This window comes from Zootermopsis nevadensis, unplaced genomic scaffold, assembly GCF_977971745.1.
Source record: "Zootermopsis nevadensis isolate Lab colony 2312 unplaced genomic scaffold, Znev_1.0 Znev_ptg000227l, whole genome shotgun sequence".
NCBI classification, from domain to species: domain Eukaryota; kingdom Metazoa; phylum Arthropoda; class Insecta; order Blattodea; family Termopsidae; genus Zootermopsis; species Zootermopsis nevadensis.
The window spans coordinates 768,254-791,882 of NW_028259356.1; positions in this window are offsets into that span (position 1 = coordinate 768,254).

Here is a 23,629-nt window from a genome sequence, read left to right on the forward strand (position 1 = left end):
ACATACATTCACGTGACTCTGACATGAAGTTGACACATACGTTCCCTTAAAGTGACATAAGTTTTGTTTCCCAGATTCCTACAGATCGGGAGATATTTGCCTTTTCACAAATTGACTTTCGAATAATCTCGAAAAATTAAAATGTCTCTATTGTCCAAACTCTTGGACATACATTTACGAGACCCTGACATAAAGTTGACATATACGTTCCCTCAAAGTGACATAAGTTTTGTCTCTCAGATTCCTACAGATCAGGAGATATTTGCCTTTTCAGAAATTGACTTTCGAATAATCTCGAAAAATTTAAATGTCTCTATCCTCCAAACCCTTGGACATACATTGACGTGACTCAGACATGAAGTTGACATATACGTTCCCTCAAAGTGACATTTGGTTTGTCTCTCAGATTCCTACAGATCGGGAGATATTTACCTTTTCAAAAATTGACTTACGAATAATCTCGAAACATTAAAATGTCTCTATCCTCCAAACCCTTGGACATACATTGACGTGACTCTGACATGAAGTTGACATATAGGTTCCCTCAAAATAACATAAGTTTTGTCTCTCAGATTCCTACAGATCGGGAGATATTTGCCTTTTCAAAAATTGACTTACGAATAATCTCGAAAAATTAAAATGTCTCTATCCTCCAAACCCTTGGACATACATTGACGTCACTCTGACATGAAGTTGACTTATAGGTTCCCTCAAAGTGACATAAGTTTTGTCTCCAGATTCCTATAGATCGGGAGATATTTGCCTTTTCAAAAATTGACTTTCGAATAATCTCGAAAAATTAAAATTTCTCTATCCCCCAAACCCTTGGACATACATTGACGTCACTCTGACATGAAGTTGACATATAGGTTCCCTCAAAATAACATAAGTTTTGTCTCTCAGATTCCTACAGATCGGGAGATATTTGCCTTTTCAAAAATTGACTTTCGAATAATCTCGAAAAATTAAAATTTCTCTATCCCCCAAACCCTTGGACATACATTTACGTGACTATGACATGACTATGACAAGTACGTTCCCTCAAAGTGACATAAGGTTTGTCTCTCAGATTCTAGAGATCGGGAGATATTTGCCTTTTCAAAAATTGACTTTCGAATAATCTCGAAAAATTTAAATGTCTCTATCCTCCAAACCCTTGGACATACATTTACGTGACTCTGACATGACTATGACAAGTAAGTTCCCTCAAAGTGACATAAGTTCTGTCTCTCAGATTACTATAGATCGGGAGATATTTGCCTTTCCAACAATTGACTTTCGAATAATCTCGAAAAATTAAAATGCCTCTATCCTAGAAACCCTTGGACATACATTGACGAGACTCTCACATGAAGTTGACATATACGTTCCCTCAAAGTGACATAAGTTTTGTCTCTCAGTTTGCTACAGATCGGAAGATATTTGCCTTTTCAAAAATTGACTTTCGAATAATCTCGAAAAATTATAATGTCTCTATCCTCCAAACCCTTGGACATACATTGACGAGACTCTCACATGAAGTTGACATATACGTTCCCTCAAATTTACATAAGTTTTGTCTCTCAGTTTGCTACAGATCGGAAATATTTGCCTTTTCAAAAATTGACTTTCGAATAATCTCGAAAAATTAAAATGTCTCTATCCTCCAAACCCTTGGACATACATTTACGTGACTCTGACATGACTATGACAAGTACGTTCCCTTAAAGTGACATAAGTTTTGTCTCTCAGATTCTACAGATCGGGAGATATTTGCCTTTTCAATAATTGACTTTCGAATAATCTCGAAAATTTAAAATGTCTCTATTCTCCAACCCCTTGGACATACATTGACATGACTCTGACATGAAGTTGACATATAAGTTCCCTTAAAGTGACATAAGTTTTGTCTCTCAGATTATTACAGATCGCGAGATATTTGCCTTTTCAGAAATTTACTTTCGAATAATCTCGAAAAATTAAAATGTCTCTATCCTCCAAACCCTTGGACATACATTGACGTGACTCTGACACGAAGTTGACATATAGGTTCCCTCAAAGTAACATACGTTTTGTCTCTCAGATTCCTTCCGATCGGGAGATATTTGCCTTTACAAAAATTGACTTTCGAATAATCTCGAAAAATTAAAATGTCTCTATCCTCCAAACCCTTGGACATACATTGACGTGACTCTGACGTGAAGTTGACATATACGTTCCCTCAAAGTGACATAAGTTTCGTCTCTCAGATTCCTACCGATCGGGAGATATTTGCCTTTTCAAAAATTGACTTTCGAATAATCTCGAAAAATTAAAATGTCTCTATAATCCAAACTCTTGGACTTACAATGACGTGACTCTGACATGACGATCACATATACGTTCCCTAAAAGTGACATATGTTTTGTTTCTCAGATTAATACAGATCGGGAGATATTTAACTTTTCAAAAATTGACTTTCGAATAATCTCGAAGAATTTAAATTGTCTCTATTCTCCAAAGCCTTGGACAGAAATTGACGTGACTCTGGCATGACGATGACATATGCGTTCCATCAAAGTGACATAAGTTTAGTCTCTCAGATTCCTACAGATCGGTAGATATTTGCCTTTGAATAATTCACTTTCGAATAATCTCGAAAAATTGAAATGTCTATATTCTCCAAACCCTTGGACATACATTGACGTGACTCTCACATGACTATGCCATAAACTATCCCTCAAAGTGACATAAGTTTTGTCTCTCAGATTCCTACAGATCGGGAAATATTTGCCTTTTGAAAAATTGACTTTCGAATAATCTCGAAAAATTAAAATGTCTCTATCCTCCAAACCCTTGGACATACATTGACGTGACTCTGACATGAAGTTAACATATACGTTCCCTCAAAGTGACATAAGTTTTGTCTCTCAGATTAAAAGAGATCGGGAGATAATTGCCTTTTCAATAATTGACTTTCGAATAATCTCGAAAAATTAAAATGTCTCTATCCTCCAAACCCTTGGACATACATTGACGTGACTCTGACATGAAGTTGACATATACGTTTCCTCAAAGTGACATAAGTTATGTCTCTCAGATTCTTAGAGCTCGGGAGATATTTGCCTTTTCAAAAATTGAATTTCGAATAATCTCGAAAAACTGAAATGTCTCTATCCTCCAAACACTTGGACATACATTCACGTGACTCTGACATGAAGTTGACACATACGTTCCCTTAAAGTGACATAAGTTTTGTTTCCCAGATTCCTACAGATCGGGAGATATTTGCCTTTTCACAAATTGACTTTCGAATAATCTCGAAAAATTAAAATGTCTCTATTGTCCAAACTCTTGGACATACATTTACGAGACCCTGACATAAAGTTGACATATACGTTCCCTCAAAGTGACATAAGTTTTGTCTCTCAGATTCCTACAGATCAGGAGATATTTGCCTTTTCAGAAATTGACTTTCGAATAATCTCGAAAAATTTAAATGTCTCTATCCTCCAAACCCTTGGACATACATTGACGTGACTCAGACATGAAGTTGACATATACGTTCCCTCAAAGTGACATTTGGTTTGTCTCTCAGATTCCTACAGATCGGGAGATATTTACCTTTTCAAAAATTGACTTACGAATAATCTCGAAACATTAAAATGTCTCTATCCTCCAAACCCTTGGACATACATTGACGTGACTCTGACATGAAGTTGACATATAGGTTCCCTCAAAATAACATAAGTTTTGTCTCTCAGATTCCTACAGATCGGGAGATATTTGCCTTTTCAAAAATTGACTTACGAATAATCTCGAAAAATTAAAATGTCTCTATCCTCCAAACCCTTGGACATACATTGACGTCACTCTGACATGAAGTTGACTTATAGGTTCCCTCAAAGTGACATAAGTTTTGTCTCTCAGATTCCTATAGATCGGGAGATATTTGCTTTTTCAGAAATTGACTTTCGAATAATCTCGAAAAATTAAAATGTCTCTATCCTCCAAACTCTTGGACTTACATTGACTTGACTCTGACATGACGATCACATATACGTTCCCTAAAAGTGACATATGTTTTGTTTCTCAGATTAATACAGATCGGGAGATATTTGCCTTTCCACAAATTGACTTTCGAATAATCTCGAAGAAGTTAAATTGTCTCTATTCTCCAAAGCCTTGGACATAAATTGACATGACTTTGGCATGACGATGACATATGCGTTCCCTCAAAGTGACATAAGTTTAGTCTCTCAGATTCCTACAGATCGGTAGATATTTGCCTTTGAATAATTCACTTTCGAATAATCTCGAAAAATTTAAATGTCTATATCCTCCAAACCCTTGGACATACATTGACGTGACTCTGACATGACTATGACAAGTACTTTCCCTCAAAGTGACATAAGTTTTGTCTCTCAGATTCTACAGATCGGGAGATATTTGCCTTTTCAATAATTGAATTTCGAATAATCTCGAAAAACTGAAATGTCTCTATCCTCCAAACACTTGGACATACATTCACGTGACTCTGACATGAAGTTGACATATACCTTCCCTTAAAGTGACATAAGTTTTGTTTCCCAGATTCCTACAGATCGGGAGATATTTGCCTTTTCACAAATTGACTTTCGAATAATCTCGAAAAATTAAAATGTCTCTATCCTCCAAACCTTTGGACATACATTGACGTGACTCAGACATGAAGTTTACATATACGTTCCCTTAAAGTGACATAAGTTTTGTCTCTCAGATTATTACATATCGCGAGATATTTGCCTTTCCACAAATTGACTTTCGAATAATCTCGAAAAATTAAAATGTCTCTATCCTCCAAACCCTTGGACATACATTGACGTGACTCAGACATGAAGTTGACATATACGTTCCCTCAAAGTGGCATAAGTTTTGTCTCTCAGATTCCTACAGATCGGAAGATATTTGCCTTTTCAAAAATTGACTTTCGAATAATCTCGAAAAATGTAAATGTCTCTATCCTTCAAACCCTTGGACATACATTGACGTGACTCTGACATGAAGTTGACACATACGTTCCCTCAAAGTGACATAAGTTTTGTCTCAAAGATTATTACATATCGGGAGATATTTGCCTTTTCACAAATTGACTTTCGAATAATCTCGAAAAATTTAAATGTCTCTATCCTCCAAACCCTTTGACATACATTTACGTGACTCTGACGTGACTATGACAGGTAAGTTCCCTCAAAGTGACATAAGTTTTGTCTCTCAGATTACTATAGATCGGGAGATATTTGCCTTTCCAAAAATTGACTTTCGAATAATCTCGAAAAATTAAAATGCCTCTATCCTCCAAACCCTTGGACATACATTGACGAGACTCTCACATGAAGTTGACATATACTTTCCCTCAAAGTGACATAAGTTTTGTCTCTCAGATTCCTAGAGATCGGGAGATATTTGCCTTTTCAAAAATTGACATTCGAATAATCTCGAAAAATTTAAATGTGTCTATCCTCCAAACCCTTGGACATACATTGACGTGACTCTGACATGAAGTTGACATATACGTTCCCTCAAAGTGACATTTGGTTTGTCTCTCAGATTCCTACAGATCGGGAGATATTTGCCTTTTCAAAAATTGACTTTCGAATAATCTCGAAAATTTAAAATTTCTCTATCCCCCAAACCCTTGGACATACATTTACGTGACTCTGACATGACTATGACAAGTACGTTCCCTGAAAGTGACATAAGGTTTGTCTCTCAGATTCTACAGATCGGGAGATATTTGCCTTTTCAAAAATTGACTTTCGAATAATCTCGAAAAATTAAAATGTGTCTATCTTCCAAACCCTTGGACATACATTGACGTGACTCTGACATGAAGTTGACATATACATTCCCTCAAAGTGACATTTGGTTTGTCTCTCAGATTCCTACAGATCGGGAGATATTTGCCTTTTCAAAAATTGACTTTCGAATAATCACGATAAATTAAAATGTCTCTATCCTCCAAACCATTGGACATACATTGACGTGACTCTGACATGAAGTTGACATATAGGTTCCCTCAAAGTAACATAAGTTTTGTCTCTCAGATTGCTACAGATCGGGAGATATTTGCCTTTTCAAAAATTGACTTTCGGATAATCTCGAAAAATTTAAATGTCTCTATCCTCCAAACCCTTGGACATACATTTACGTGACTCTGACATGACTATGACAAGTAAGTTCCATCAAATTGACATAAGTTCTGTCTCTCAGATTACTATAGATCGGGAGATATTTGCCTTTCCAACAATTGACTTTCGAATAATCTCGAAAAATTTAAATGCCTCTATCCTAGAAACCCTTGGACATACATTGACGAGGCTCTCACATGAAGTTGACATATACGTTCCCTCAAAGTGACATAAGTTTTGTCTCTCAGTTTGCTACAGATCGGAAGATATTTGCCTTTTCAAAAATTGATTTTCGAATAATCTCGAAAAATTAAAATGTCTCTATCCTCCAAACCCTTGGACATACATTGACGAGACTCTCACATGAAGTTGACATATACGTTCCCTCAAAGTGACATAAGTTTTGTCTCTCAGTTTGCTACAGATCGGGAGATATTTGCCTTTTCAAAAATTGACTTTCGAATAATCTCGAAAAATTAAAATGTCTCTATCCTCCAAACCCTTGGACATACATTTACGTGACTCTGACATGACTATGACAAGTACGTTCCCTTAAAGTGACATAAGTTTTGTCTCTCAGATTCTACAGATCGGGAGATATTTGCCTTTTCAAAAATTGACTTTCGAATAATCTCGAAAAATTAAAATGTCTCTATCCTCCAACCCCTTGGACATACATTGACATGACTGTGACATGAAGTTGACATATAAGTTCCCTTAAAGTGACATAAGTTTTGTCTCTCAGATTATTACAGATCGCGAGATATTTGCCTTTCCACAAATTGACTTTCGAATAATCTCGAAAAATTAAAATGTCTTTATCCTCCAAACTCTTGGACATACATTTACGAGACACTGACATAAAGTTGACATATACGTTCCCTCAAAGTGACATAAATTTTGTCTCTCAGATTCCTACAGATCGGGAGATATTTGCCTTTTCAGAAATTTACTTTCGAATAATCTCGAAAAATTAAAATGTCTCTATTCTCCAAACCCTTGGACATACATTGACGTGACTCTGACATGAAGTTGACATATAGGTTCCCTCAAAGTAACATACGTTTTGTCTCTCAGATTCCTTCCGATCGGGAGATATTTGCCTTTACATAAATTGACTTTCGATTAATCTTTAAAAATTTAAATGTCTCTATCCTCCAAACCCTTGGACATACATTGACGTCACTCTGACGCGAAGTTGACATATGCGTTCCCTCAAAGTGACATAAGGTTAGTCTCTCAGATTCCTACAGATCGGGAGATATTTGCCTTTTCAAAAATTGACTTTCGAATAATATCGAAAAATTCAAATGTCTCTATCCTCCAAACCATTGGACATACATTGACAAGACTCTGACATGAAGTTGACATATAGGTTCCCTCAAAGTAACATAAGTTTTGTCTCTCAGATTGCTACAGATCGGGAGATATTTGCCTTTTCAAAAATTGACTTTCGAATAATCTCGAAAAATTAAAATTTCTCTATCCCCCAAACCCTTGGACATACATTTACGTGACTATGACATGACTATGACAAGTACGTTCCCTCAAAGTGACATAAGGTTTGTCTCTCAGATTCTACAGATCGGGAGATATTTGCCTTTTCAAAAATTGACTTTCGAATAATCTCGAAAAATTTAAATGTCTCTATCCTCCAAACCCTTTCTACATAACTTGACGTGACTCTGACATGAAGTTGACATATACGTTCACTTAAAGTGACATAAGTTTTGTTTCCCAGATTCCTACAGATCGGGTGATATTTGCCTTTTCACAAATTGACTTTCGAATAATCTCGAAAAATTTAAATGTCTCTATCCTCCAAACCCTTGGACATACATTTACGTGACTCTGACATGACTATGACAAGTAAGTTCCCTCAAAGTGACATAAGTTCTGTCTCTCAGATTACTATAGATCGGGAGATATTTGCCTTTCCAAAAATTGACTTTCGAATAATCTCGAAAAATTAAAATGCCTCTATCCTAGAAACCCTTGGACATACATTAACGAGACTCTCACATGAAGCTGACATATACGTTCCCTCAAAGTGACATAAGTTTTGTCTCTCAGTTTGCTACAGATCGGGAGATATTTGCCTTTTCAAAAATTGACTTTCGAATAATCTCGAAAAATTAAAATGTCTCTATCCTCCAAACCCTTGGACATACATTGACGAGACTCTCACATGAAGTTGACATATACGTTCCCTCAAAGTGTATAAGTTTTGTCTCTCAGTTTGCTACAGATCGGGAGATATTTGCCTTTTCAATAATTGACTTTCGAATAATCTCGAAAAATTAAAATGTCTCTATCCTCCAACCCCTTGGACATACATTGACATGACTCTGACATGAAGTTGACATATATGTTCCCTTAAAGTGACATAAGTTTTGTCTCTCAGATTATTACAGATCGCGAGATATTTGCCTTTTCAGAAATTTACTTTCGAATAATCTCGAAAAATTAAAATGTCTCTATCCTCCAAACCCTTGGACATACATTGACGTGACTCTGACATGACGTTGACATATAGGTTCCCTCAAAGTAACATACGTTTTGTCTCTCAGATTCCTTCCGATCGGGAGATATTTGAATTAAAAAAAATTGACTTTCGAATAATCTCGAAAAATTAAAATGTCTCTATCCTCCAAACCCTTGGACATACATTGACGTGACTCTGACGTGAAGTTGACATATACGTTCCCTCAAAGTGACATAAGTTTCGTCTCTCAGATTCCTACCGATCGGGAGATATTTGCCTTTTCAAAAATTGACTTTCGAATAATCTCGAAAAACTAAAATGTCTCTATCCTCCAAACTCTTGGACTTACAATGACGTGACTCTGACATGACGATCACATATACGTTCCCTAAAAGTGACATATGTTTTGTTTCTCAGATTAATACAGATCGGGAGATATTTAACTTTTCAAAAATTGACTTTCGAATAATCTCGAAGAATTTAAATTGTCTCTATTCTCCAAAGCCTTGGACAGAAATTGACGTGACTCTGGCATGACGATGACATATGCGTTCCATCAAAGTGACATAAGTTTAGTCTCTCAGATTCCTACAGATCGGTAGATATTTGCCTTTGAATAATTCACTTTCGAATAATCTCGAAAAATTGAAATGTCTCTATCCTCCAAACCCTTGGACATACATTGACGTGACTCTGACATGAAGTTGACATATACGTTCCCTCAAAGTGACATAAGTTTTGTCTCTCAGATTAATAGAGATCGGGAGATAATTGCCTTTTCAATAATTGACTTTCGAATAATCTCGAAAAATTAAAATGTCTCTATCCTCCAAACCCTTGGACATACATTGACGTGACTCTGACATGAAGTTGACATATACGTTTCCTCAAAGTGACATAAGTTATGTCTCTCAGATTCTTAGAGCTCGGGAGATATTTGCCTTTTCAAAAATTGAATTTCGAATAATCTCTAAAAACTGAAATGTCTCTATCCTCCAAACACTTGGACATACATTCACGTGACTCTGACATGAACTTGACATATACGTTCCCTCAAAGTGACATAAGATTTGTCTCTCAGATTCCTACAGATCGGGAGATATTTGCCTTTTCAAAAATTGAATTTCGAATAATCTCTAAAAACTGAAATGTCTCTATCCTCCAAACACTTGGACATACATTCACGTGACTCTGACATGAACTTGACACATACGTTCCCTTAAAGTGACATAAGTTTTGTTTCCCAGATTCCTACAGATCGGGAGATATTTGCCTTTTCACAAATTGACTTTCGAATAATCTCGAAAAATTAAAATGTCTCTATTGACCAAACTCTTGGACATACATTTACGAGACCCTGACATAAAGTTGACATATACGTTCCCTCAAAGTGACATAAGTTTTGTCTCTCAGATTCCTACAGATCAGGAGATATTTGCCTTTTCAGAAATTGACTTTCGAATAATCTCGAAAAATTTAAATGTCTCTATCCTCCAAACCCTTGGACATACATTGACGTGACTCTGACATGAAGTTGACATATAGGTTCCGTCAAAGTGACATTTGGTTTGTCTCTCAGATTCCTACAGATCGGGAGATATTTACCTTTTCAAAAATTGTCTTACGAATAATCTCGAAACATTAAAATGTCTCTATCCTCCAAACCCTTGGACATACATTGACGTGACTCTGACATGAAGTTGACATATAGGTTCCCTCAAAATAACATAAGTTTTGTCTCTCAGATTCCTACAGATCGGGAGATATTTGCCTTTTCAAAAATTGACTTACGAATAATCTCGAAAAATTAAAATGTCTCTATCCTCCAAACCCTTGGACATACATTGACGTCACTCTGACATGAAGTTGACTTATAGGTTCCCTCAAAGTGACATAAGTTTTGTCTCTCAGATTCTTACAGATCGGGAGATATTTGCCTTTTCAGAAATTGACTTTCGAATAATCTCGAAAAATTAAAATGTCTCTATCCTCCAAACTCTTGGACTTACATTGACTTGACTCTGACATGACGATCACATATACGTTCCCTAAAAGTGACATATGTTTTGTTTCTCAGATTAATACAGATCGGGAGATATTTAACTTTTCAAAAATTGACTTTCGAATAATCTCGAAGAAGTTAAATTGTCTCTATTCTCCAAAGCCTTGGACATAAATTGACGTGACTTTGGCATGACGATGACATATGCGTTCCCTCAAAGTGACATAAGTTTAGTCTCTCAGATTCCTACAGATCGGTAGATATTTGCCTTTGAATAATTCACTTTCGAATAATCTCGAAAAATTTAAATGTCTATATCCTCCAAACCCTTGGACATACATTGACGTGACTCTGACATGACTATGACAAGTACTTTCCCTCAAAGTGACATAAGTTTTGTCTCTCAGATTCTACAGATCGGGAGATATTTGCCATTTCAATAATTGAATTTCGAATAATCTCGAAAAACTGAAATGTCTCTATCCTCCAAACACTTGGACATACATTCACGTGACTCTGACATGAAGTTGACATATACCTTCCCTTAAAGTGACATAAGTTTTGTTTCCCAGATTCCTACAGATCGGGAGATATTTGCCTTTTCACAAATTGAGTTTCGAATAATCTCGAAAAATTAAAATGTCTCTATCCTCCAAAACTTTGGACATACATTGACGTGACTCAGACATGAAGTTTACATATACGTTCCCTTAAAGTGACATAAGTTTTGTCTCTCAGATTATTACATATCGCGAGATATTTGCCTTTTCAAAAATTGTTTTTCGAATAATCTCGAAAAATTAAAATGTGTCTATCCTCCAAACCCTTTGACATACATTGACGTGCCTCTGACATGACGATGACATTTACGTTTCCTCAAAGTGACATAAGTTTTGTCTCTCAGATTCCTACAGATCGGGAGATATTTGCCTTTTCAAAAATTGACTTTAGAATAATCTCGAAAAATTAAAATGTCTCTATCCTCCAAACCCTTGGACGTACATAGACGTGACTCTGACATGTAGTTGACATATACGTTCCCTCAAAGTGACATAAGTTTTGTCTCTCAGATACCTACAGATCGGGAGATATTTGCCTTTTCAAAAATTGTTTTTCGAATAATCTCGAAAAATTTGAGTGTCTCTATCCTCCAAACCCTTGGACATACATTGACGTGGCTCTGATGTGAAGTTGACATATACGTTCCCACAAAGTGACATAAGGTTTGTCTCACAGATTCCTACAGATCGGGAGATATTTGCCTTTTCAAAAATTGAATTTCGAATAATCTCGAAAATTAAAATGTCTCTATCCTCCAAACCCTTGGACATACATTGACGTGACTCTGACATGACGATGATATTTACGTTCCCTCAAAGTGACATAAGTTTTGTCTCTCAGATACCTACAGATCGGGAGATATTTGCCTTTTCAAAAATTGTTTTTCGAATAATCTCGAAAAATTTGAGTGTCTCTATCCTCCAAACCCTTGGACATACATTGACGTGGCTCTGATGTGAAGTTGACGTATACGTTCCCACAAAGTGACATAAGGTTTGTCTCACAGATTCCTACAGATCGGGAGATATTTGCCTTTTCAAAAATTGACTTTCGAATAATCTCGAAAAATTAAAATGTCTCTATCCTCCAAACCCTTGGACATACATTGACGTGACTCTGACATGACGATGACATTTGCGTTCCCTCAAAGTGATAAAAGTGTTGTCTCTCAGATTCCTACAGATCGGGAGATATTTGCCTTTTCAAAAATTGACTTTAGAATAATCTCGAAAAATTAAAATGTCTCTATCCTCCAAACCCTTGGACGTACATAGACGTGACTCTGACATGTAGTTGACATATACGTTCCCTCAAAGTGACATAAGTTTTGTCTCTCAGATACCTACAGATCGGGAGATATTTGCCTTTTCAAAAATTGTTTTTCGAATAATCTCGAAAAATTTGAGTGTCTCTAACCTCCAAACCCTTGGACATACATTGACGTGGCTCTGATGTGAAGTTGACATATACGTTCCCACAAAGTGACATAAGGTTTGTCTCACAGATTCCTACAGATCGGGAGATATTTGCCTTTTCAAAAATTGACTTTCGAATAATCTCGAAAATTAAAATGTCTCTATCCTCCAAACCCTTGGACATACATTGACGTGACTCTGACATGACGATGACATTTACGTTCCCTCAAAGTGACATAAGTTTTGTCTCTCAGATACCTACAGATCGGGAGATATTTGCCTTTTCATAAATTTACTTTTGAATAATCTCGAAAAATTAAAATGTCTCTATCCTCCAAACCCTTGGACATACATTGACGTGACTCTGACATGAAGCTGACATATACGTTCCCTCATAGTGACATAAGTTTTGTCTCTCAGATTCCTACAGATTGGGAGATATTTGCCTTTTCATAAATTGATTTTCGAATAATCTCGAAAAATTAAAATATCTCTATCCTCCAAACCCTTGGACATACAATGACGTGACTCTGACATCAAGTTGACATATACGTTCCCTCAAAGTGACATACGTTTTGTCTCTCAGATTCCTACTGATCGGGAGATATTTGCCTTTTCAAAAATTGACTTTCGAATAATCTCGAAAAATTAAAATGTCTCTATCCTCCAAACCCTTCGACTTACATTGACGTGACTCTGACATGACGATGACATATACGTTTTCTCAAAGTGACATAAGGTTTGTCTCTCAGATTCCTACAGATCGGGAGATATTTGCCTTTTCAAAAATTGACTTTCGAATAATCTCGAAAAATTTAAATGTCTCTATCCTCCTAACCCTTGGACACACATTAACGTGAATCTGAAATGAAGTTGACATATACGTTCCCTCAAGGTGACATACGTTTTGTCTCTCAGATTCCTACAGATCGGGAGATATTTGCCTTTTAAGAAATTGACTTTCGAATAATCTCGAATAATTAAAATATTTCTATCCTCCAAACCCTTGGACATACATTGACGTGACTCTGACACGAAGTTGACATATACGTTCCCTCAAAGTCACATAAGTTTTGTCTCTCAGATTCCTACAGATCGGGAGATATTTGCCATTTCAAAAATTGGCTTTCGAATAATCTCGAAAAATTAAAATGTCTCTATCCTCCAAACTCTCGGACATACATTGACAAGACTCTGACATGAAGTTGACATATACGTTGGACACATACTTTCAGTATTTGCTAGTACACCAATGACTTATCACTTAAATATGATGCTATTAAATATTTCGTTGTGGAAGTATATATGTTGTCACACCAAAGAAGAATTTATTAAAATATTTATTTAATTTTAAATTACTCTACATGTAATTACTACAGTGACCCCAGTAATCGTTATGAAGAATAATTTTTTTCAAATTACGTAGTTCCAGCTTCTGCACATACGCGATATCTGTATATGATTTACGAGTTATTAACTCGTACAAACGTCTTTACTGAGCACACATGGCATGCAAATGTCCTTTCACTGAAGTCGTATATCTCAATTGGCCGAACCGCACTTATTCTTGCATGTTATGTTGGATTGGTGTTCACTTGTTTCTATTCTCACACGTCGCGGAGAAGACATCCTTTCACTGAGATTCACTGCATGTAGCAACCGTTAATACGTGATTGAACGGTGGTAATTAATCTTGTTAATGGTCCCGAAGAACTCTATTTCTGGAGCACAAATTTACGTTGATACTGACCGACCGAAATCAAATATTTCCAACCACCGTTTAAAGGAGAGTATTCAACCGGGACCAGCCGACTGTTCCAAGACAAAATCTGTACTGACTGACTTCCGATTGGTCCTCGATTCCATTCGAAAGTATTGATTTCTTTCCATTGAAATCATCACAGATGGCACGTCATATCTTTGGTTCCGTATTTCTCCGATGGACTGCGTGTCTGTGTTTGTACGTCGTGTCCTCGAGTAAATGTGAGGCAATATTTTCGTTATATTTTTTGACATTTGACATAGGACACCAATATGTTACCACAAGTTTGACGTGCGCCACGAATTCCAAGCCCACCAAGCATTGCAATAAATATACCAGAGATTTATATACAATTCCTTTTGTGTGGCGATTTATATTAATTAATGGCGTACTATCATTCACGTATTTTTATTCCAATTCTTTCGTTATATGATACTTATTTATAGTGAGTTAGATTGTGTCATCTTTACGCATGAATCTGCTACGTATTTGCGTCAACATCTACACTGCATCAATTTTGAAGGAAATAATTCTTGTGGAAACATTATGTAATTTTAGACGTGTTATGATGTATTACACGCATATAAGCACTATTTGTGTTATATGGGGATTGTGTGAGCGCGTAATATCATTATTGATAAGTGGTCGTGGCCGACTTTGCACATCATCCACCTCACGACTTTGATGGATTCGTGCGAATTTCGAAAAAGCAATAAGACATAGTAGAGTATGTATATCATTAACTTACCTGTGGCATGACGTCCAAGCAAAATTTCAATAATTTCTGAGCATCGATACGTTTTTTCCAAAATTCGTGCGCAGGAAACTATTTTGCACTGATGCGGATTACACCGTTTTCGTTGGTTTGGGTTAGATTAGGTTAGCGAGGCACCTGCGCAGACGTTGTTGCGCAGTGCAGTCGTATGACGTGCGCATGTGAGAACAGCTTGAGCTCGATATGGTTAATTGTAAATTATTAAATACTCAAAAATTCGATTCCGTCACCTTAAGAAGTATATTATATTCTGGGCTTCACTTTCATACCTAATTAAATTTTTTTACAAGGATATTTTATTGGACACATACTTTCAGTAATTGCAAGTACACCAATGACTTATCACTTAAATATGATGCTATTGAATGTTTCATTGTGGAAGTATATATGTTGTCACACCAAAGAAGAATTTATTAAAATATTTATTTAATTTTAAATTACTTACATGTAATTACTACAGTGACCCCAGTCATCGTTAAAAAGAATAAATGTTTTCAAATTACGTAGTTCCAGCTACTGCACATACGCGATATCTGTATATGATTTACGTGTTACTAACTCGTACAAACGTCTTTATTGAGCACACATGGCATGCAAATGTCCTTTCACTGAAGTCGTATATCTCAATGTGTCGAACCGAACTTATTCTTGCATGTTATGTTGGATTGGTGTTCACTTGTTTCTATTCTCACACGTCACAGAGAAGACATCCTTTCACTGAGATTCACTGCATGTAACACCCGTTAATACGTGATTGAACGGTGGTAATTAATCTTGTTAATGGTCCCGAAGAACTCTATTTCTAGAGCACAAATTTACGTTGATACTGACCGACCGAAATCAAATAATTCCAACCGCCGTTTAATGGAGAGTATTCAACCGGGACTAGACGATTGTTCCAAGACAAAATCTGTACTGACTGACTTCCGATTGGTCCTCGATGATATTTGAAAGTATTGATTTCTTTCCATTGAGGTCATCACAGGTGGCACATCATATCTTTGTTTCCGTATTTCTCCGATGGACTGCGTCTCTGTGTTTGTACGTCGTGTCCTCGAGTAAATGTGAGGCAATATTTTCGATATATTTTTTGACATTTGACATAGGACACCAATATGTTACCACAAGTTTGACGTGCGCCACGAATTCCGCGCCCACCAAGCATTGCAATTAATGTACCAGAGATTTATATTCAATTTTTTTTGTGAATCGATTTATATTAATTAATGGCGTACTAACATTCACGTATGTTTTTTCCAATTCTTTCGTTACATGATACTTATTTATAGTGAGTTAGATTTGGTCATCGTTACGCATGAATCTTTAACGTATTTGCGTCAACATCTACACTGCATCAATTTTGCAGGAAATAATTCTTCTGGAAACATGTAATTTTAGACGTATTATGATGTACTACACGCATATAAGCATTATTTGTGTTAAATGGGGATTGTGTTTGCGCGTAATATCATTATTGATAACTGGTCCCATCCGACTTTGCGCAACCTCCACCTCACGAATTTGATGCCTTCGTGCTTTTTTTTAAAAAGCATTAAGACGTAATAGAATACAAATGTTAAAATTTTATTTTGAAATGTATCGAGATATTACAAATATCCTGTTTGTTAAAAATATATTCATTTTGTATACATATCCACACTATCGTCACATTTAAACAGGTCCAACCTCTGTAAATCTTGTACATCTGGAATTTATTTGGCTGTCACCATAGGAAATACATGATAGTTCGAGGAACGATAGAAACGGGAAAATGTAACATTATTCTATATGGGATGTATCTGGGACCGAACAAGACCGACGATGCTTGCGGTAAAACGTTAGTTCGAGGAACGATGGCTATAGATTTCACTGTACTACCGGAGTCAGTCTAATGTTTCTCGAGCTGAGATGACGCAGAAAAACAATAATAAAAAAACACAAAAATTGTGTTGTGACACAAATCTCATATCTGTCCACTTGCTATCGAAACCTTCGCATTAGCTAAGACTAGAATGTCTCTAATTTGCCAATATCAATGTAATTAAAATACATATTGCAATTCTCGATTTGTTGACAAAGAGACAGGGAAACACGGAGAAGCCATCAGGAGCATTTTTGAAACTTTTCAGTCTGAACGAGCCTAGAAATGTGTTCTTTCAATCGAAAGTTATACAGCTTCAGTATTCATCTTGACAGCTCTTGGACAGAGAATGTGTTATACGAACACATCCCACAATCATGCATACATATGGCCGTAAAAAGTTGCAGCAGGCGATATTTCATATATGTACCATGCAAGGGCTGGATATTTGTGTTCAGTGCCCTTCTGACCGCACGCGCCAGACTGGGATGTCGGTAATCAAAAGAGACGAAAACTTTGACTACGTAACAAGGGCTTATGAAAATGCAAACTGTGCTTCTGTTTCTGGATAGTGCTTCGTATAAATAATGATGGTGATGATGGAGGCAGCAAGGACCTCTGAAAACGTCGTTGAACTACTACCAGACTACAAAGCGCAACAACCCAGAAGACAGCCATCTGCGAATGACGACTTTACTGGTGTGAAGTATTGGAAATTTTATTTTAGTATGTCGCACGGTCGTCTAGCCGTTAGAACGCTGGCCTTGTAATCCTGAGGCCTAGGGTTTGATTCCCGGCGGTGCCCTAATTTATAACTTGTGTTGGGCAAGGCCGTGGTCTAGGCAACACGGAGTTTTCCTCCGTGGAATCCCAACAATTACTCCATTCACACACAGAAGAAGGCAATGGCAAACCACTTCTGGATCATCTGCCAAGAACGTATATGAACAGGTCCCAGTCCGAGAAAGAGATGGAAGGATCCTGTTCGTATGGACCTATCGTCAAACAGAACACTAAAGAAATGTGGCACGAAGGAAGTCGCACAAATGAAGGTATTGAAGAACTTCCTGTTCACGTTCTTATAATCAGTAAATGTCACTGAAGTTGACCCACTAGGATCGAAACATGCTGGGCCCTTTCTAAGAAGCTGCGTAAATAATTACATTAACCGTATTTTCACACGCACGCACGCATAAAGTTATGTGAAGATTACTTGTCCCTTACGTTGGATTGCCTTGTCATTAAGTACTTTGTTATTGGCTGTTAAAACTCTGTATCTCCAGTTTCAGACCTTGGGGTCGTTATTCATTCGTCGATTAATGAGCCAGTCATGTGTTCTAAATACCATTTTTTTAACACCCTGTAAGGAAAGTGGAGTAGGATCATGTAACTGTGGTGGGGACCATTCTCAAACAAGATCGATTAAAATAAGTTAGTGGGTCATATGCACGTAAAAGAATAGCGAAATAGTGAACATGGGTAGAATGAGGGATGGATGAAATTAAAATATGTTATGATGAAATGAAAAGCGTATCTCGATCGGATAAATGCCCTAAAGAAGGTGTGATATTGTAAGATTTCAGCTTTTTACAGCGGTGAGTATGAAGATTTCTGTCTTCTGGGTTGTTGCGCTGTGTGGTCTGGTCGATGTTAACCAACGTTTCAGAGGTCATACTGCCTCCGTCATCAGGGCGATGAGTATGAAGATTTCTGTCTTCTGGGTTGTTGCGACGTGTAGTCTGGTAGATGTTTACCAACGTTTCAGAGGTCATACTGCCTTCGTCATCAGAGTATGAAGATTTCTGTCTTCTGGGTTGTTGTGCTGTGTAGTCTGGTAGATGTTTACCAACGTTTCAGAGGTCATACTGCCTCCATCATCAGGGCGATGAGTATGACAATTTCTGTCTTCTGGGTTGTTACGCTGTGTAGTCTGGTCGATGTTAACCAACGTTTCAGAGGTCATACTGCCGCCATCATCAGAGCGATGAGTATGAAGATTTCTGCCTTCTGGGTTGTTGCGCCGTGTAGTATGGTAGATGTTTACCAACGAATCATCGCCCTGATGACGAAGGCAATATGACCTCTGAAACGTTGGTTAACATCTACCAGACTACACAGCGCAACAACCCAGAAGACACAAATCTTCAGTTGTGATATTCTTTCTACACGGCGACGTTTTGAAACTTCTTAAATCGGAGACCTATTCATCTTCAGACAATTCCCGTAACTGTGCGCGGTGTCTCTGTTCGCGATGCGCGTTCCCCTCAGTTGCTCGCCGGTTCTGAGCAGTGTCACAGTCGCTTGTCGCAGGTTGTGGCCGTAGGATGTAAGCCTGCTGGTTCACCGTTATTGGTGTTGACGATAGGGGCTCAGGATTTGACACGTGGCGTGTGATTGTGACTTCCATAAACAGTGAGAGATTTTCGAGAAACCATTGCCAATATTAAAGAAGAGTTGTGAAGTTGGTTTACGAAACATTTTACTTTGAATATTTAATTTGCTGTGTGATCCTAATTATAAATCATATTTAATGACATGATACGCAAGATGAAAGGTTTTAACACGTTATGTCCTTATTTTCAATGAATACATGAAGATCATTACTACAGTAAAGCAATTTGTTAAGACTAATAGACTGTTGTCAGTTTAGGTGATACAAGTAACTGGTTTTGTATCCACTGAAGTCGCCACAAAATGTAACATGGGCTAACCGTGGTTCATTGTAAACGTGCATTAAAACCAAATTAAAATCATGAGTTTGGTTAGGGAACTTTTGAGCTGAAACAAGATCACAAAATTTCTTTAGTTTCAGATATGTATAAAAGGGTCTGTTACGAAAGAACTAATGTTCATTTGACCATTGCAAGTGAAACTGTCCGACACATGGCCAAATAAACTTCTGAAAGGTATTCACAATTCCTTCGAAAACAGTTTTAATTTTAATTTAATAATATTGATGATGTGCTGACTATGTCATTTCGTTGTCAGTTGGATATTATCTGTGATTTTATTCGTAACATTTATAATCTTCGGGATCAATACTGCGATGTGTATAGATTCTTTAATGTCATTGCCACAAATTAAGATTTACAAGCCAAGTGATGTGCATTTTATTCTTGTGAAATAGTCTACATTTCTTAAAAAGACATATTGGCTGTGAAGACTCATCTGTTTCTTACGTATGCCTTGTGCTGAATGCTGTTCTGGTGCCCAGTTTGACTGTTTTGCGTGTGTCGTTCATAATTTGCTATTGTGAGGACTTGGTTGGTCTGCAGTCTTTGTTCTTATGCGTGCGGTCTCCATGCGCTAAGAAGACAAGTATCTTCGAGGTCATCTCGTAGGAGTGGTGAGTAGGAGATTGATAAACAGCTTTTTAATAAAAACTGTGTGCGGCGTTTGACTAAAGTTGAAATCAAGCGGCACGAACGTTGAAGGGCGACTGCAAATTACAGTATAGATTTAAAAGGTTTTTATTCAGACCACGTATTGGAAAATAGATTGCTTTACAACAGTGGTCCAACATCAAAGTTTTTGTTTATAGCTGTTCAGTTTCGGAAAGCGGTGATGATGTTCAACTACGAACCCGGGCGATTCTGATCCCCGCATGGTTAGAAATGTTTACTAACCACTTTCATGAAACGTAGTTTCTTCAGTAAACACGGTATGTTCCCGAAGAATTCTTCATCCTCTTGAACTGCGAATGCCACATAATATTGAATACACTGCTAGGAGACTGCTCCTCAAATCTTATTTGGTAAGGACGTTCTGCAGCGGTCGATGAATGCGTTTCATCATATACAGAACAGCAAAAAGCACGCTTCCTACGATTGTAATCCGCCAATAATAATTCATAGGATCTGCACGTCTTTTAGGGAAAAGCCTGGAAACTCCAGAAGTACGTTGGGAAATTTGAATTTTTGCCCAAGGTTGTAGAGAAATTTGTTTTCGAGTACTTTACCTAAATAAAACATCATTAATTCTTTTAAATTGTAATGTAACTTTTGCTCAAGATGTATAATGCAGTTGCATGAAAGAAACTTAATAACTACGTTGGTTTCTTGGTGTTAAAGTATAAGTGCCAATTCCGACCGCTAGACTTCGGAGTTCATCTGCGAAACTATTTTTAATGCTGAAAATAGTTCTTTTCGGAAAAAACTTTATAATACGGTAACCTTGCACTTGAGTCATTTTGGCATGAACATATTCAATGTTGCAATATTAGTCTTGTTTATCAGCAGACGCAACGAAAACATAATATAAGTTGAAAAAAAAGCTAAACAAACCTGACACAAAAGTGGACATAGACCGATATTAAATGATGCAGCAAAGTCTCCATTTAAAAGTATTCTTTGTCAAGACTATGAAAAATTGAATTTCGAATAACCTTGAAAAATTAAAAGTTCTCTATTTTCAAACTCTTGGACTTACATTCACAGGACTCTGACATGGCGATGACATATAGTTTAAAAAAAATACATGAGTTATGTCTCTCAGATTCCTACAGATCGGGAGATATATTCCTTTTTAAGTTGACTTTCGAATACCCTTGAAGAATTAAAAGGTCTCTATCTTCCAACACCTTGTACTTACATTGTCGTGACCCTGCCATGACTATGACATATACGTTACCTCGAAAGTGACATAAGTTTTGTCTCTCAGATTCATACAGATCGGGAGATATATGCCTTTGAAAAAGTGAGTTTCGAATACCCTTGAAACATTGAAAAGTCACTATCCTCCAAACCCTTGTACTTACAAGGACGTGACTCTGACATGACGATGTTATATACGTTACCTCAAATTGACATGAGTTGTGTATCTCAGTTTCCTACAGATCGGGAGATATATGCCTTTGAAACATTGACTTTCGGATAACTTTCAAAAATTAAAAGTTCTCTATCCTGCAAACCCTTGGAATTACAATGACGTCACTTTGAAATGAAGATGACATATCTGTTACCTTAAACTGACATCAGTTTTGACCTTCAGGTTCCTACAGATCGGGAGATATATGCCTTTGAAAAATTAACTTTCGAATAAATTTCAAAAATTAAAAGTTCTCTATCCTGCAAACACTTGGATTAACATTGACGTGACTCTGACGTGACGATGATATATACGTAACCTCAAACTGTCATGAGTTGCGTCTCTCAGTTTCGTAGATATCGGGAGATATATGCCTTTGAAAAAGTGAGTTTCGTATACCCCTGAAAAATTAAAAGTTCTCTATCCTGCAAACACTTGGACTTACATTGACGTGACTCTGATATAACGATGACATTTACGTTACCTGAAACTGACATGATTGTTGTCTCTCAGTTTCCTACATATCGGGAGATATATGCCTTTGAAAAATTGACTTCCGAATAACCTTCACAAATTAAAAGTTCTCTATCCTGCAAACCGTTGTACTTACATTGAAGTGACTTTGACATGACGATGACATATATGATACCTCAAACTGATATAAGTTTTCTCTCTGAGTTTCCTGCAGATCGGCAGATATATGCCTTTGAAAAATTGACTTTCGAATGCCCTTCAAAAATTAAAAGTTCTCAATCCTGCAAACCCTTGGACTTATATTGACGTGACTTTTACATGACGATGACATATATGTTCCCTCAAACTGACATGAGATTTGTCTCTCAGATTCCTACAGATCGGGAGATATTTGCCTCTTCAAGAATTGACTTTCGAATAATCTCGAAAAATTAAAATGTCTCTATCCTCCAAACCCTTTGACATATATTGACGTGACTCTGACATGAAGTTGACATATACGTTCCCTTAAAGTGACATTAGTTTTTTCGCTGAGATTCCTACAGATCGGGAGATATTTGCATTTTCAAAAATTGACTTTAGAATAATCTCGAAACATTAAGATGTTTGTATCCTCCAAACCTTTCGACTTACATTGACGAGACTCTGACATGAAGTTGACATATACGTTCCCTCAAAGTGACATAAGTTTTGTCTCTCAGATTCCTACAGATCGGGAGATATTTGCCTTTTCAAAAATTGACTTTCGAATAATCTCGAAAAATTAAAATGCCTCTACCCTCCAAACCATTGGACATACATTGACGTGACTCTGACATGACGTTGACATATACGTTCCCTCAAAGTGACATAAGTTTTGTCTCTCGGATTGCTACAGATCGGGAGATATTTGCCTTTTCAAAAATTGACTTTCGAATAATCTCGAAAAATTTAAATGTTTCTATCCTCCAAACCCTTGGACATACATTGACGTGACTCTGACATGAAGTTGACATATACGTTCCCTCAAAGTGACATAGGATTTGTCTCTCAGAATCCTACAGATCGGGAGATATTTGCCTTTTCAAAAATTGACTTTCGAATAATTTCGTAAAATTACTATGTCTCTATCCTCTAAACCCTTGGACATACATTGACGTGACCCTGACATGACGATGACATATATGTTCCCTCAAAGTGACATAAGTTTTCTTTCTGAGATTCCTACAGATCGGAAGATATTTACCTTTTCAAAAATTGACTTTCGTATAATCTCGAAAAATTAAAATGTCTCTATCCTTCAAACCCTTAGACATACATTGACGTGACTCTGACATAAAGTTGACATATACGTTCCCTCAAAGTGATATAAGTTTTGTCT